Raw genomic sequence first — 17283 nt, forward strand, 5'->3', positions numbered from 1 at the left:
TTAGAGATGACCAACTACCATCTGACCCATTAGAAGCAAGGAAGGTTAAAGTCAGAGCAGTTGGATTCACTATCGTAAATGGTGAACTTTACAAGAGAGGATTCTCGTTGCCATACTTGAAATGCCTAACTCCTAAAAAAGCAACATATGTGTTGCATGAAATCCATGAAAGAGTATGTGGAAACCATTCAGGACCTCAATCTTTGGTGGGAAAGACGATTAGGGTAGGCTACTTTTGGCCAACTATGCAGAAAGACATGGTTGAACTAGTCAAGAAATGCGATAAGTGTCAATGGTTCAGAAATGTGCAACATATACTTGGAGAATTACTGATGAGTATCTCCTCACCTTGGCCATTCTCCACATGGAAGATCGACATCGTTGGTCCACTCCCTCGGGGGAAGAAGCAGGTCAAGTTCCTACTTGTCGCCATTGATTACTTCACCAAATGGGTTAAAGTAGAACCATTGGCAGTAATCACTAAAGGCAAAATACAGAGCTTCGTCTAGAAGAACATTGTTTGCAGGTTTGGAATCCCAAAGACGATCATCTTTAACAATGGTCAACAGTTTGACAACTGAAAATTCAGGGAATTTTGTACAAAATTGGGAATAAAAAACCACTATTCATCACTTAGGCACTCACAGGCTAATAGACAGACAGAGGTAACAAATCATACTTTACTCAAACTCATCAAAGCATGACTTGAGGGGGTAAATAGTGCATGGCCAGAGGTGTTACCAGGAGTGCTATGGGCTTATTGAACAACTGCAAGGACACCAATAGGAGAAATGCCATTTAAATTGGCTTTTAGTATGGAAGCAGTCATTCCTGTTGAAGTAGGGATGTCTAGTCTTAGGCAAGCTCACTATGACGAATGATCAAACAATGACGAGCTGAGACTCAACTTGAATTGTTTACCTGAACTTAGAGACGAGGTAGCCCTAAGGATGGCCCGATATCAATAGAAGATGGCAAAGTACCACAATTAGAGGGTAAAACTTAAAAGGTTCAACTCCAACGATTTGGTACTGCGAAAAGTCTCATAAGCCACTAAGGTCCCAGCTCAAGGGAAATTGGGCCCTACTTGAGAAGGTCCATATAAGGTCGTCCATTACTCAAGGAGAGGAAGCTACTACTTGAAGGAGCTCGACGGTAATCCACTGCTGTGTCCCTAGAACGTGGAACATCTCAAGAAGTATTATCAATAAGAAGTACTTGGATTAATAAGCATCATCTATAGGAGTACCTCGCTTGGTGATGCACCAGATAAGCGAGATTTCATTGTTTTTTCCTTTCAAGTATTTTGGTCAAGTTATTTTCAGTAATTTCCTTATAACCCCCTCGTAAATGAGGGTGCATGAAATAATAAGGCTCCATAAGCCATCTCTTTTTTAATAAGTTTGACAAAGCTTCAAATTTAAGTTACAGAAGAGAAGGAGATATCCATTGCAAAGTGGTAAAAATTTGAAATTTGAATGACGAGTTTAAATCATAAACGTGGTAAAAATTCGAAATTCGAATGATGAGTTTAAATCATAAATATGGTAAAAACTTGAATGATGAGTTTAAATCATAAACATGGTAAAAACTCGAATGACGAGTTTAAATCATAAATATGGTAAAAACTCAAATGACGAGTTTAAATCATAAACATGTTAAAAACTCTAATAACGAGTTTAAATCATAAATATGGTAAAAACTCCAACAATGAGTTCAAACCATGAACACAACAAGAATCCAAAATGATAAGAATCACAAAAGTATGAAAATTTCAAGTTCATATCATTTATTCCCAAAAAGAATATCATGTATGGACGAAAGAGCCTTAAACAACGAAGTCTAGTATTGTAACTTCAAGATTTAAGCTATAGCAAAGTGAAAGTTCAAAAACGTGTACCAATACACTTTTGAACGTTTAGACCCCCAAAAATTAACTTAACCAACACAAGCAATATGTTAAACAACAAGTGTGCGGAAACTTAACATATGCTATAATGTGAAATAGGATAAAAACTATCTAAGCCATAACATAATAAAATCACAGCAGATAATATAAAGGCAAAGATAGAGAGGAAGGAAGATGCAAACACAAAGACAACACGCGATGTGTTATCGAAGAGGAAACCGAAGACCTCGGCGAAAAACCTCTCCGCCGCCCTCCAAGCGGTAATCAATCCACTAGAAAATACAGTTGGGATACAAGGACAGCAATAGACCCTCCAAGCCTAATCTACCCAGTGCGCACCTAAGCCCTCCAAGCTTCTTGCTCCAACGAGGTTGCGCCGAACCTTTTTCTTTTCTAGCTTCCCGGATTCCGCTACTACACCGTAGCATCAACCAATGAAGATTGGCTCCTTCCTAACTGCTTCCCAGAACTCCAAACGACTGTCTCACATAGATGATAATGGTGAGAACCAGGTTTGGTATAATGCCTCTCAAGGTTTTGACAATGGAGAGGAAGAGAGTGAGGGAATTTGAAGAGACTCTAAGGTATAGATTGTGGGTAAAACAATCTGGTTTTTCTTTAGGGTTTCTCTCTCAAAATTCTCTCTGGAAGCTCTCTTTCAATCGTGGGTTAAAGGGGTATTTATACTAGAGTGGAGAGGAATGTGAAACGTCAGGTTTTGGCAAAACAGGGGTGGCTCGCGGCTTGACCAAGTCGCGAGATCCAGTCGCGAGATAACCGTATGGCCAGTTGTCCTGTTTTGTCCTGTAGTGCTCCAGCTAGCATGACTGTTCATCTTCCAGCATGCTTGGCACGTGTGCAGCTTCTGGCGGCTTGCAGCCGCGAGTCCACCCGCGAGTCCCAGCCACGACACTCTATTTTCTTGCACACTCTTGAGCAATCTTCACTCTATCTCACTCACTACCCTTACAACAAACCCACCTAAATACAGGGTTACTAAATGCTGAATTACAAGCAAATTTGGCACGGAATAAAGCCAATTAGATGGTTGAATAAATTCAACCTTACACAAAGACTCCTTAAGCAAAAGCTAGATAAAAAAGAAGCCTAGATAAAGTGCATTGCTTATAAAAACAAAAGCCTCAAAACACGAGGCATCCAAAATATTCATTGTTTCTAAAAACCTCAAAACAGGAGGCATCTATTGTCTTTGAGTTAAAGCCTCAAAACACAAGGCAACTAGAGTTTTCAAAAAAGAAAAGAGAAAAAGAAAGCAACAACAAAAAGTTATCTTCCTTTCAAGGAGAAGTGATGACCTTCTTAACATGGCCCTCGTCCATGTGAGCCTCGTCCACAACTTCACCTAGGGTAGTACCATCTCCTTCAGCAGCATCAACAACAGTTTCACCTTCTTTCTCTTTAGTCTTGTTAGCAAGAATCTTGGTATCAATGGCTTTGAAGTCAAGGTTCGCAAAATCTGCTACTTGGCTATGGTGCTTTATCATCCACCTACAAAGAAGCTCGAAGCCCTTGAAGTACTGGATGAATTTGAGATCAGAGAAATGATTAGACTCAAGAAATTTGGTGATCACCTTCACACGTTCTTCGTCTGTCTTTAGAAGGGCGACTTGAACTTCCTCGTCCTTTTGAATGATAAGCTTCTTCTCCACCTTTAGCGTGTCTTTGAGTTCCTTCACCTTCTCTTTAGCCTTCGTTGCTTGGTCCATTGCCTCGATTAGATCCTTCCTTAACTTCAAGCTCAGCCTCAATTGAGTCAACCTTGGAATTGACCACCACTACCTTCTCTTCACTGCTTAGGTAATCTGTCGTCAAATGTAGGGATTCACCAAGAACCTGAAAAACAAAAGAAGGGTCGAAACTTTTAACAGGTGTAAATACTCAATGAGAAATAAAAAGTAGCTGAGTAAAATACCTGCACCAATTATGAATGTGACGGCTGACTAGTTAGTGAGAAGGGATGGACGAGAGACCTCTAAGCTTGTTGTCAGTAATAACATTATGAGCTCGTCTAAGGGCAGTGACAGGATCTTCCCAGACACTCTTGCCAACCTTACCCTTCCCTTTGGAGCGAGTGGTTGAAAGAGTGAAGGTCATCATCTTGAGGGAAGGTGTGGGAGAAGATGGGGTGCCAAAAATAGACAAGGGGGTAGGAGTTTCGTCTTTTCCTTCATCTAGCTTGTGTTTCTTCGATCTAGGGGTAAGTTAAGACAAAGGCTCATTCTTCAAGTTCTTCACACGGACATATTTATCTTTGCTATACTTGGTAGCCATTTCTACAAAACAGAAAGTCAGAAAACCAAGTTCCTATCAAGAAAAAGGGAAGTTGGTCTAACAGAAAGGTAAAGGAACGCACCAAGAGAGGGGATTTCCCATTTCTGTAGCAACCATGGGACCTCACCCCACAGGTCGTCAATCATGGTTTCCCATCTAGATCCAAAAACAAAAAAGTATCATGATTTCCAGTCATGAAAAGAAGTAGGAAAACTACAGACTATCCTAGACTCCCTACTCTAAGGAAAAAGTTCAAAATACCCATAGTGGGTAGAAGGTTTCAAATGGTATAAATGAAGGAATTCATTTAGGGTTATCATGTCCACATTGTGGGCAAATACCCAAACTGACATACAGCCAATAAGCGTCCTCCAAGCATTAGGGACGAGTTGTCTTGGTGCAACATTAAGAATAGAAAGAAGTTGCATGATGAAAGGGTGAACAGGAAATGAAGGCTACACGAAAAAGTAGCCTCGTAAAAACTAACCTCACCGTGGGCAAAGGAGCATGCTTTTCCATTTGGACGAGGTAATCTTCTGACAACCCTTCTAGGGAATTGAAATCTTTTTCTTATAGATTTCAGGTGCCTTTGCTCTAAAGAGCAAGATTTGGAGAAAGCATGGAAAAGGATTGAAGATGAAGAAGAGGAGGGTTTAGAAGACAACGAGGGTTTCGATACTACAATTTCAAAATCTTTATCCATAGATTCACCACTTGAAGACAGACCAGTATCAAGTTCGCTAGACCTAACATTGGTGTCCCTATACTCTATGGTAGTCATCTCTAAGTAATTAGCAATCAAGGAATGACGAATCAGAGGGTAAAGAGTGGTCAAAATAGGTCTGGAAGCCCCATAATCTTGAGGTAAAAGCAACCTACTTGAGGATGATGCCCACCAGTGAACTCTAAGAACGCCCCTAACCTAGCGAAGAATAATGAAATAGAGGGAGCTTCTTGCCAAATGAAAGCAAAATAAACCATTAATGGAGTTTTGAGGAAAAGTAGTCTTACCGTACTGAATGTGCAGGAGCTCTCTTTTTTGAAAGTTTAAGACTTCAAATACAGCCCACATTGAAGAAGAAGGAGAATATGAGGAGTTTTTGCTGAAAAAGGGAAGCAAAATCAATGCATGGGAAACACAAGGAAAACACACACGTGTGACCAATACAAGAGGGAAATGTGGCAATCACCTGATAGGAATATCGTCTCACAATAAATGTGATGAAACGATAATCTCGGGGCACGAACAAGTTGACCCACTAAAAAATACTTTCCATATTCCTTTGCTCGTCCAAATGAATGACAACAAAGGAATAAAGGGGGCAACTGGCGAGTAGCATATAAATGGTCGTTTGTACTTGCAAACCGTCCATAATAATGATGAGTAAGAGTATAGATGAGCGTAATTGCATTAATTCTAGACATCATTCAATGATTGAGTGATAAATGAGCGCGAAGCCGTTACTACCGTCCAATAATGTGTATTTAAATGATCGTTACAAATAGTAAAAGGATGGGGTTAAGTGGTCATCATTGAGCCATAACTCCTCCAGCTGTAGTACAACGTTACATAGAGCATTTATTCACATAGAGGCTATATAAAGCCAAGAAAGCCAGGTAAATGATTCATACAAACACATATACTCACAGATTGCTCTACAGATTACTTATTTTCTAAAGAACCTAAGCTAATTGAGGCATCGGAGGGTCCTTGGTAGGCCCTAAACCGGTGCCATTATCCACTTTGTGTTTTCTCTTGCATAGGATCTCCAGGTCGTCCATTGTACTGACAAGGAAAATACTGGCGAGGCGAAATCTTGCTTCATCAACTACAATAAAATAATATATTTACTACAAAGCAGTGTGAAGACATGAATAAAATACTATATTTAATATAAAGTAGTGTGAACACGCAATTTAATAATACTTTTTTTACCTATGAGCTACCGTTTGGCTATGCACTGTAGCTGTGGAGCCAAATTATTTGGCTTTGGCTCCAACAATATAGCCATAAATTTGTATTTTGATGTGCTAAAAACTATATTGCTATTTTTAGCAATATAGTTTGGTGGTGCTAAAAATAGCAATATAGTTTTTTAGCACCACCAATACCAATGCTCTTGTATATTTACTTTGAATGAATACCAACGTGATTATCACGAAGCATTGTCTTTTTGAACCCTATTGAATTGCAGAAATTTACATGAATCTATCGGCATGATTTCCTCAAAATCATCTAAGAAATTTCTTTTTGAATAGAACCTCATAATGCAATTGCGTCCTTGTTGGATTACTGATAGTGGAATTGTTGCGAAGTTTGCAATTTTTTTTTTCCTTCTTTTTTTAAGAATCTAAATGGTGTAATCGGCAAATGGTTTAATTGTCACGATTTATTTCTGACAATTTATCAAAGGTTCCATATGAGGTCCTTAGATTAGTGGAATCAGTAAATGATGTAATGGTCATGATTTATTTCTAAAACTTCATTAAAGGTTTCATATGAGGCTCTTAATTAGATTAATTAGTGGAATCAGTAAATGGTGTATAGCCATGATTTACTTCTAAAACTTTATAAAACGTTTCATATGAGGTCCTTAATTAGATTAGTGGAATCAGAAAATGGTGCATAGCCCTACACTTTAATAAAGGTTCCAACTTTTAGCACTAAACGGATAACTTCAAATGATTTTGATTATTATAATTATTATTTTTAATTGATAATTTTGTATCTTCTCCCGTAATGGGATGCCAAAATACTAATTAACTTTGTATATTAGTCTTAAGTTATTCTAAGAGTAGTCAAATATTCTCTAGTATATAAAATCGAAATTAGGTTCATTGTAAAAAGTATTGCTTATATTAATACCATATGTAGTTGTTAAGGGTTTTCTTATTGTTGACGTAGGTCGTTAGACCGAACTACGTAAACCTTTATATATGCTATTTCTTTCATACTTTTACTTATCATTCAATTATCTCACACAATCACACAACTTTAACATGTGGAGTATGGTGTCATAATGAGTAAAAATGATGCCATACCTGTAAATCTCAGTGACGCTTCCTCCATCATTGCATGTAATATACCAACCCACTTACAATGACTAGGTAAGAAACATTAGCCTTCGCTTCTAGATAGTGACACCGAGCTGCAATAACCTTATTTGTGGAATTGTACAAGCCCATTTACTATATGCCTGGGCGGCGATTCAATTATGTGGTTAGCTACTTCGCTCATATAAACTTCAAGTCAAAATCCTATTACTATCAAAGAAATATTCCTCTCTGGAAGATTTTTGGATTTTTCATTGTGTCATCATCACCCGATCAAAGCAAGCAAATTTTCCATTACATGGGTCCCTTTGCGTAGATTGACTATAGTCAATACGGCCATTAGTTCTTGCGTTTTTGTGGTTATTGGCAATTATGTGTGGAATAAGTTGGTATTTTCCTATTGAAATTGAACAGTGGTTTAAAATAAGTGGAAAAGAAGAAAGAATTGTTAATTTTTGCTTGAAGTTTATAATAGCTAACCCAAGTTTGGGGCAAGGTGTGATTGGTCAAAAGCAAAGAAGATTGAATTGATTAAGAATGTCAAAAATTATATAATCAAGGTTTTTATTTTTTTATTTTTATTTTTAGAAGGTATAATCAAGGTTGTTGGATATACTATTCAAGGTTTCAATTAAGGACCAGCCAAGGAAGGGGAAACACACACGCAAATGCAATGAGGACCAAACTCACCTAGCCCCAATCATGGGTTAGCTACTTAGTTCATATAAACTTCAAGTCAAAATCCTATTACTATCAAAGAAATATTGCTCTCTGGAAGATTTTTGGATTTTTCATTGTGTCATCATCACCTGATCAAAGCAAGCTAATTTTCCATTACATGGGTCCCTTTGCATAGATTGACTCCAATCAATACAGCCATCAGTTCTTGCATTTTTGTGGTTATTGGCAATAACGTGTGGAATAAGTTGGTTCCAAGTTTGGGATAAGGTGTGATTGGTCAAAAGCAAAGAAGATTGAATTGATTAAGAATGTCAAAAATTATATAATCAAGGTTTTTTTTTTAAATTTTTTTTAGAAGGTATAATCAAGGTTGTTGGATATACTATTCAAGATTTAATTGAAGTTAAATATAACGGTGGTTCCATAAACTACAATTCCAAGATTTAATTGATTTATTCAAAACCATATTGTTTTGAGGTAATGTGACATTTAACAGTTGCCTCATTCATGAATAGGGGCAGAAGGGTCATTTTGCAAACACTATGCAATGTTAGGGGTGTAAATCCAAAATTTTGAAACTTTAAAGATAAAATTCAAATTTCATGAATTTAAGAGTGTAAATTGCAATTTAGTTTAGCCAAATTGACAAATCAACTTAAGAGTGTAACTTTTTATTTAGTTTGACCAAATTGAAAAATCATATAATCTAAAGAAGTCCTTCAAAAACTAAAATAAACAAAATTTCATAAAAAATAAACAAACTAAAGTTAATGTTTAACTATGAGTCACAGGGGCAACCTGTGTAAGTATTGAACTCATTACCACCACCCTCCATCTTATTTTTACAAGGACTTTGTAATAAAGTCTCTTGATTGCTTATATAGTTATATGTTCATTCAAGAATAGAATTCACTTAGTTATTGTTTAACTATTTTAGCAATGTCAAAGAGGCTGAGAGGCTGTTTGGATTTGTTGTTTTCATAACTCGTATTTACCAGGTCTAATTGTATTAATTGCTTGTAGATAGGGTGGCCCCGTTAAAATTGTTTGGATGGTTTAATTTCAACAAGTGGAAAAGTAATGATATAAGTTGGAGGTAGATGCTTGGGAAGGGAATCTCCCAACCCATCCATAATATCGCCCAACTTTGATAGGAAATGATTTTGAACCCATCCTCATCTCTTTTTCGATTTAAGCCTTGAAAGCCACCCCTATCAAGTGAGGACAATGACCATTCATAAAAACAATAATCACATAGATAGTGTATGCGTAAGAAATGGGGCATGGGATTTAAGCCCTGAAAGCCACCCCTATCAAGTGAGAACAATGACCATTCATAACAACAATAATCACATAGATAGTGTATGCGTAAGAAATGGGGCATGGGATAACTATTAAAGACTATTCTAACCTGTGGCGGCCAAAGAAAAGAATATCTATGATGTAAGACTAAAATTTTTATTGGTATTATTTGAGTGGAAAAGAACTATGCATATAGAACTATGCGTATGCTTTGTATGCAATACAAACATGTATTAATCCAACAAAATCATCCAAATCAATGGTAGCCTTTATCTTTGTTGTATCTGTGCGAACTGAGAAGTTTCTCCATCTTAAAAGAAATAGATATTTTCCTCTAGAAAACCAGAATACAAATAAAAAGTTTATATTATTATGAGAAAATTTATATTTAAATTAAAAATATATATATATATATATATTTATATATTTCACTTAGTTCAAATCCCATGTACCGTTATAAAAAAAGTCAATTAATTGTCCCCCCTTTTAATCAAGAAGTCTTAATTTCAACTCATTAGAGAAACATCTTTGGTAATCTACTGTTGCAGAAAAAGCAAAAGGGAAATTTTTTGACCTCATGGTATTTTTTTTTCTTCTAAATATTTCTTTTTCTAGAAAAATATGTCAATAATCACACCATATTATAAATATTTACGACATTAGAAAGACAAAATAATAAGGCTAAAATGTAAATTTCACTCTCTAAATTTGGCTGAAATTCATTTTAGTTCTCTAACTTTACTTTCATTCAATTGAGTTATCTAAGTTTCAAATTTATTCAATTCAGGTCTGCTTTCTAATTTTGTTAAAAATTTTCCCTTACAAAAATATTATAGAATCAGACGAATTGTTTGATTCGAGGATTCTAAATAATTCTTCCTGCTCCTTATCATCAATATTTAACATGTTAAATTTATTTTTTAACTTACTAGGTTTCTGTCTACAATCTTTACTGAAATGCCTAGGTTTACTGCAGTTAAAACATTTACCTTTACCTGATCTCTGTTTATCATATTTTTTAGAAACATTTTTCTTCTTAGCATAGAAATCATTAGGTTTAACAAAGTTGGTTTTGTATTTTTTATATTTTTTGTGGCTTTTATCATGTTTTTTACCCTTTTGCCTGGAAGGGGCAATAGGGGGCAAACCATATTGTTCACAAAAATTACCCATTTCATATTTAGCTTTTCTTTTATTCTTTAATTGGTGTTTTAACAGTTTTTCATCATTACACATGTTGATACCAAGTTTTTTAATAGTGCTTAAAATATCACCATAAGTTAAATTGTCATAGTCAATAGAATCATTTTTATCCATAAATCTGATACCATAAAAGGGGGAAGGACACCAAGCTGAAGGTGGAAGCACAGTAATACAACAATAATATATGTTGAAAATAATATGAAAGCAAAGTAGAACCAGCCAAGAAGGCGGTATAGCAGCAACAAGAATACCGCGACCAATACTTTCATAAAAAATAGGCAAACCTTCATCATTTTTTTTAACAACATGTTTGATAGACTTTCTGGATTCTTCTGTGAGATATGAATCCCACCATCCACAAAGAGTACCAGAAAAACCAGTAACAAGTAAATTAACAATTTCAGGTTGATCAAGATCATGGTTATTTTGATAAACAATACCAACCATAGACATATGACCCATTTTATTAATGATTTCTTGTTCAGACAAACCATTAATATTTCATTCATAAAGCTTATCAGCAGAAACAGAAAACTGTGTTTGAAGAGATCTTTCTTCAAATTGCATATTAGGAGGAGTGGGTTTAGAATATTAGTTTTTTGTAAAAGATACAGGTTTGGAATTTCCAACAAATCTTTTAATTTCTGGAAAATCATCATAAAAAACCCTTCTTGCAGAAACAGAAGAAATAGTATCAGAATTTGTGTTTTCATCAGAAATAATTTCATTTTTAGAAATAATTCAAGCAGCCAGAGTACTTGTAGAAGTACCCTCAGTTTTAACTTTTAAACCAGAATGCATTTTTTCAACAATTTCAAGAGTTTTAGATTGAGAAGTTTTAAACATAACTTTTTACCCACAAATGAATAGGAAGCGAGGCGAGGGTCTTTCATTAAAGGGGGGAAAAGAGGGGTGGGGCTTTGTTCTGGGGGGGTCGCCTTGCGCAGCTTTTTCTCTTTGACTGGGTAAATCAATCAAAGGTTTCTCAGTTTTGACAGAAACAGATTTTTTAGAAACAGGGTTCTTAACAGAAACAGTTTTTTCAACAATTTTTTCTTCAATACGGTTAAGCTGTTGACCAATAACATGTAAGGATTCATTAGTAAAATTGTTTTGTTCAATAATACTAATGATAGGGGTTTAAGCATCAGCAATTTTGAAAGGGGAGGCCCTCACTTCCGTCTTTTGATTTTGACTATTTTGACAAGTTACCAAAACTGTCTCAAGAGGCGGATGACTAGACCTAACAATAGTTTTGTCTTCTTTAACAAAATTTGATCTCTTTATGACATTTAAATGTTGTTTTGAAACATAATGGTTTTCAAGAAAAAAAAAGTGTTTTTTCAATTGATTCATCTTTTCTAACAATTTTCTTTTAACACGGTCTTTTACAGACTGAGCAAAATTATTTTGGAAGTATTTTCTCTTACTTCTGTTTTTTGCAAGCATAAATTCATTGTACAGGGAAACCATATCAATTTCAAAACTTTCATCTAAAACAGTCAAAACTCTTAATTGATTTTGGTAAACAGGATTATCAATAGGAGGAAAAACAGAATCAGAAGGACAAACATATGGTGAGGAAGCTTCAAGTTTAGTGGAATAGTAAACAGAGCTGATTTGAGATTTATCACTTGAAACACCTTTTAATTTTAAATCAGCAAATTTTTCAAAATTCTTTTGCAAAAAATCACTGAGCTCTTGATCTCTTTTTGAAATACTTTCAGATCCAACAAAGGAATGTATTCCTTCTTTGATCCTCAAAGGTTGATTGTTTTGAAAACTTATTTTAATAGTACCATCAAAAATAGGTTTAGCAATAGCAGCATCAGGGGTTGAACATTGAATTAACATAGTTTTGCCAAAAGGTTCTTTATGATTTATAGCACCAGGATTTAATTGAGTACCTAACAATCTGTAATAAATACGATAAATCAGAGCAAAAGGTTTACTACCTTCTTCCATGTGATAACTAGATGAAGCAATATTCAAAGTTAAAGCTTTAACAATATTAAGATCATCTAAAGCAAGAGTAAGATCAGGATAACAATTGAAATAAGCAGGACCATCATACAAAGAGGCAGTAATCATACCAAGAATGCTATCTTTAAAGTTCTTAAATCTAGCATCACGTAAACACATGAGAACAGAAGCATTAATACCCTTTCGGGTAAGTGGTTTAATAGCAACTTGAACCATTCCAATATGTAAATAACTGAATTTTTTAGGAGTAATAAATTCACCAATATTCTTTTTAGAAAACAAGCAACATTTTTCATGAGTTCTTGAAATAGAATATATTTGTTCAACAGTTCTAACTTTGTAAGCAGAATGAAAAGCATTTTCAGCCCAACTAATTTTGTAAACATTTTTAGATTCAATCTTAGGAATAGTCCATTTTTCGGAAATCAGGGATCTCATGTTCTTCAACATTGTGGTCTTCTTCATTTACAATATCAGGAGGACAACCAGTCCTGGAGCTGACAGAAGAGTTGGATCTCCACAATCTTTCCATACTATCCTAGTTTTAACACTCAATTATCATGTTTTTCTCACAACCGTTGCATTTCGTAACACATACCCTAACCAACCCTATACCTCTCATGCCCTACACGCCCTCTCTTGGCTCAAACGGGCCTTACAGTTCGGTTCTAGGAATTCACTTTATGACTAGGGTGGCGCCAACGACGGTAAGAAGGGAACACAACAAAGGAGTACCAAAGTTTCGGGTAGACACAGACAGAGAGACAGAGAACACAACCACACTATCACCGGCCAGAAAAGAATGGCTCTGATACCATAAAAGGGGGAAGGACACCAAGTTGAAAGCGGAAGCACAGTAATACAACAATAATATATGTTGAAAATAATATGAAAGTAAAGTAGAAACAGCCAAGAAGGCGGTATAACAGCAGTTATAATCAAAATAATTTTAAAGCAGTAGTAAGGCGGTAGACTTATTAATTTTATAGCTTTTTTATTTAAGATTTTTTTTTTCAAAAAATGCATTTTCATTATAGTATTTTTAACGAAATTAGAAAAAAGACCTGAATTGAATAATTTTGAAATTTAGACGACTTAATTGAACAAAAGTAAAGTTAGGAGACTAAATTGCATTTTAGTCAAATTTAGAAAGTACACTTTGCACTTTAGCCAAACAATAATTATAAAGCTTAAGAACTACTATTTTTAGTGCCTGAGGAAACATCTTGACTTGTGATACTAATAGTAACAGAATTAAGACCTGGGTAACTTAATCCAGTACTAATCGTACTTAACTCAGTTCCACTAGTTGACTCCAACACTTGTCCATGGTAAACACTGTTGTACCAAGGAGCTCCATTGTCAGTGGCAACACAGAATGATACCACTTCTGAATCGTTATCCTTGGTTGCTTCTGCATATTCTTGGAGCTCTAATGCAAACTCCAACTTTTCCATCACATCATTCATCGTGGGCCATTGGATTCCATGATCACTTACACAACTCTCTACAAGTTCCACGTATACCTTGAAACACTCTAGCGCTATCTTGTTCATTAGATATGGATCAATGATCTGACTGATGGTCCCTTTCTCAATACATTTTCGAGCCCAACTTGCCAAATTTTGTTGCTCTTCTTCGAGTCTTTGATTTAGTGCTTTCCGGGCACACAACACTTCAAACATCACTACACCAAATGAGTACACATCAGATTTCTCAGTTAATTGCTGGCGCCTTACATAATCTGGATCCAAATACCCCCATGTCCCCTTTACTAGGGTACTAACAACATTGTTATCCAAACCCATTTTGGACAATCCAAAATCCGAAACCTTGGATACCCATTTATCATCCAATAGAATATTTGTTGTCTTCACGTCACGGTGGATAATTGAGTGATTTTAACATGTGTGGAGGTAGTGCAAACCACGTGCTGCTCCTATGCATATCTGGAGCCTTTGTTTCCAGGTAAGGGGATTGTTAGGGGTCTCATAGAGGTGGTGGCGGAGGGTACCATTTGTCATGTACTCGTAAACAAGTATCATCTCACTCTCATCATTGCAGTATCCAATGAGAGACACAAGGTGCACATGACGAAGTTGAGAAAGCATCTCGATCTCTGTCATAAACTCATGAGCACCTTGTCGAGATTCCTGTTTCATGCGCTTGATTGCCACCATCATATTGCCTGAAGGACGAAATATTTTATTATTGTGTTTCTCAAGCCTAATAAATGTGGCAAAGAATATGATTGATGGATTTCGATAATTTAATAAATAAGTGTTGGAATTGGTTTTATGTAATTGAGGATACATTAGTTCGTATGTTTTATGCATTAAATGTTGTACTGTTCCTAGCACCACTCTTGTATTATGTAGTGTAAACAATATATATGACTTATATCTAGTTAATACGCTATTTGGAAACTATAATATGTGAAGACATTTCCTAAAATCTGACAAGATGGTCACACGTTTACAGTTCACATATGAGTAATTATACTCTATCATCGACCTTTTTAAAAGTGGACATTGTCTTTTAGTCTTATAAAGTGTGTACATTAGTACATCAATTGTGAATATTGTGTAAAACAATAGATGTAAAATGAGTGGAAGATAATATTTTTCCTTCATCATATATGGCCCTGTCCAATAAGCATAGGAACTGGGATACAAGCAGGATTTGATCAAATTATTTAATAACTCTACAAAATATAGTATAAGCAATCTTCATTATATGAAATTAGAATTCCTAGCATATATAACTACAATTAGGACAAACTCAGGGTAAAAAAACTAAAAATAACAGACAATCATGGGATTATACATTACCTTGCTCGATAAGACCCTTGTAAACATTGCCAAAGCCACCTACACCGATAATTAAATCTTCATCGAAGTTGTTGGTTGCTGTTTTGATTTCATCTAGTCTGAAGTAGCGGCATAGTTCTGTAGGTAGTGATGACGCTGTTCTCCTTGAGAACTCTCTTTTGTGAGGATCTGGCCTAGACCAACACCACCACTTTGCTAGTGGATGGTAAGAACCGTAGCGCTTGGTCTTCTTCAGTTTACAGAGAAACATGCAACACACTAGGATGAGCACGACTAATAAGCCCACACCACTTCCTATGGCAATGAATGTTGTCTTCTTTGTCTTGGACTCGTTGGCTGCTGTAGGAGGTTGTTGATCCAGCTGTGGAGGCACCATACGTAGTCTGGCAAGATTGCCATCTGGGTTGCTCAATTTGAACACTTCCACACCGTTTAAAATGGCATCGATCAAAGTTCTCTCTGATGTTCTTGGTTGTAGATCAATGGAAAGCTGATGCGTGTCCTCACCCTTGTTTTGGATCATTACTACGTAGTCCTTGTAGAAAGGCGTATCGCTACTGCCAGTCCACAATATTACATCGGCACTTTCTTGAGCTAGCTGATAATCTATATAGATGGTGAATTCCCTTACGCCAGTGGCGATTATTTTGGACTCTAATTCGCAGAAATGGAGCCTCACCAGATAATAGAATCCCGTATCAACAGGTAATCCCCATGTCAAATTAGACTGCATGTTCTTGGCTCTATTCGGACCCATTGTTATTGCAGACTGATAGATAGGATCAGGTGCAGTGTAATTTGGTATTTTTGAGTATTTGGGTTTCAAAGATGGATCACGAGGGATTACACGGACACCGTCACCGTCCCTCCACGAATATTTATTTACGGCCTCAGACCATTCTCTAAACATGCCAGTGTCTTCCATTGGTGGTACCAAGTTCCCGCCCACGTTTAATCGATAAACCATCTCTAGTGCCATGCTGTAGTTTATGTAGAATTGAGGAGCTTGGGCGACGTATAGGGGGACCCAATCATCTTTGATGAAACCTTTTTGGCTATAATACAGGTCTATGGGCATGGAGACTATCTCAATTCCATTAATGAAAGCATAGTAATCACTAGAAAAGGGGATGAACGTTAACTTCAATATCTGATTCTCTTCAACATTGATGCAGAACTCCTTGAAAAAATTCTTGCTTTCCGTTGAATCAGAAGTACTAAAGTTTCCAAGTAAGGTGAACGAACCTGCTTTGACAGTGAAAAAGTCCTTAGACTTTTCATAACCTGAGTAAGAAGCCGAGTAAAAGTACAACCGAACAAATTTGGGTCCAGCAGCGACCGGAAACGCGTATGTGAACTGGAAATGTGATAGACGGACTGTCGTGTAGGGGACAGTCCCAACGGAGCTGTGGCTTTGGGTGTCAGAGAAAGTAGATTTGTTGTTTTGTTCTGTGGGACCGTACTTGGAACCTATCTCTCCGGTCCAGTTACGCCCATCGGGAGGATTTGAGTTTCCAGAAGTGCCACAGTTGAGAGCTATATGATCAACAGCTTTGTAAGGGGGTGTCGAAGTAGCGACTGTGAAATGACAAAAAATGAAAACTGGCCAGAAGATGAAGAATATAGGTGTCAGCAGCGAGTGGTTCTTCATGGGAGCAACCGAGCAAGAGTTTATTGACTGTAACAAATTGATAGAAAATTAGAGCGAAGGTAGTATTGATTGTTTTGAGTTTATTGACTGTAACAAATTGATAGAAAATTAGAGAGAAGGTAGTATTGATTGTTTGATCATGTTGTCTACACAAATAATTGTAGGTTTGTAGGGAGTTGTAAATGCTGTATCAATATGCGCGGGTGGTGGTTGGGACTACTGGGTTGCTTGTGGTATTCACGAGAATAACAATACCATAGATATCATTGAGTGAAGTTGCAAGAGGGAGAATTTATGGTGGCTTTTCGCCTCGGTCATGCTGAGAGAGTTTCTACTTTTTCAAGGGGTTTCCGCGAATCTGGGGTATTTAGAATATT

General features: G+C 36.3%; 1 pseudogene; it reads right to left on the reverse strand.

Moving 5' to 3' along the window:
• Positions 1-13498: 13498 nt before the first annotated feature.
• On the reverse strand, positions 13499-17032 carry LOC126718263 (receptor-like protein kinase FERONIA; annotated as a pseudogene).
• Positions 17033-17283: the final 251 nt, after the last annotated feature.

This window comes from Quercus robur, chromosome 3, assembly GCF_932294415.1.
Source record: "Quercus robur chromosome 3, dhQueRobu3.1, whole genome shotgun sequence".
In the NCBI taxonomy this organism is placed as follows: domain Eukaryota; kingdom Viridiplantae; phylum Streptophyta; class Magnoliopsida; order Fagales; family Fagaceae; genus Quercus; species Quercus robur.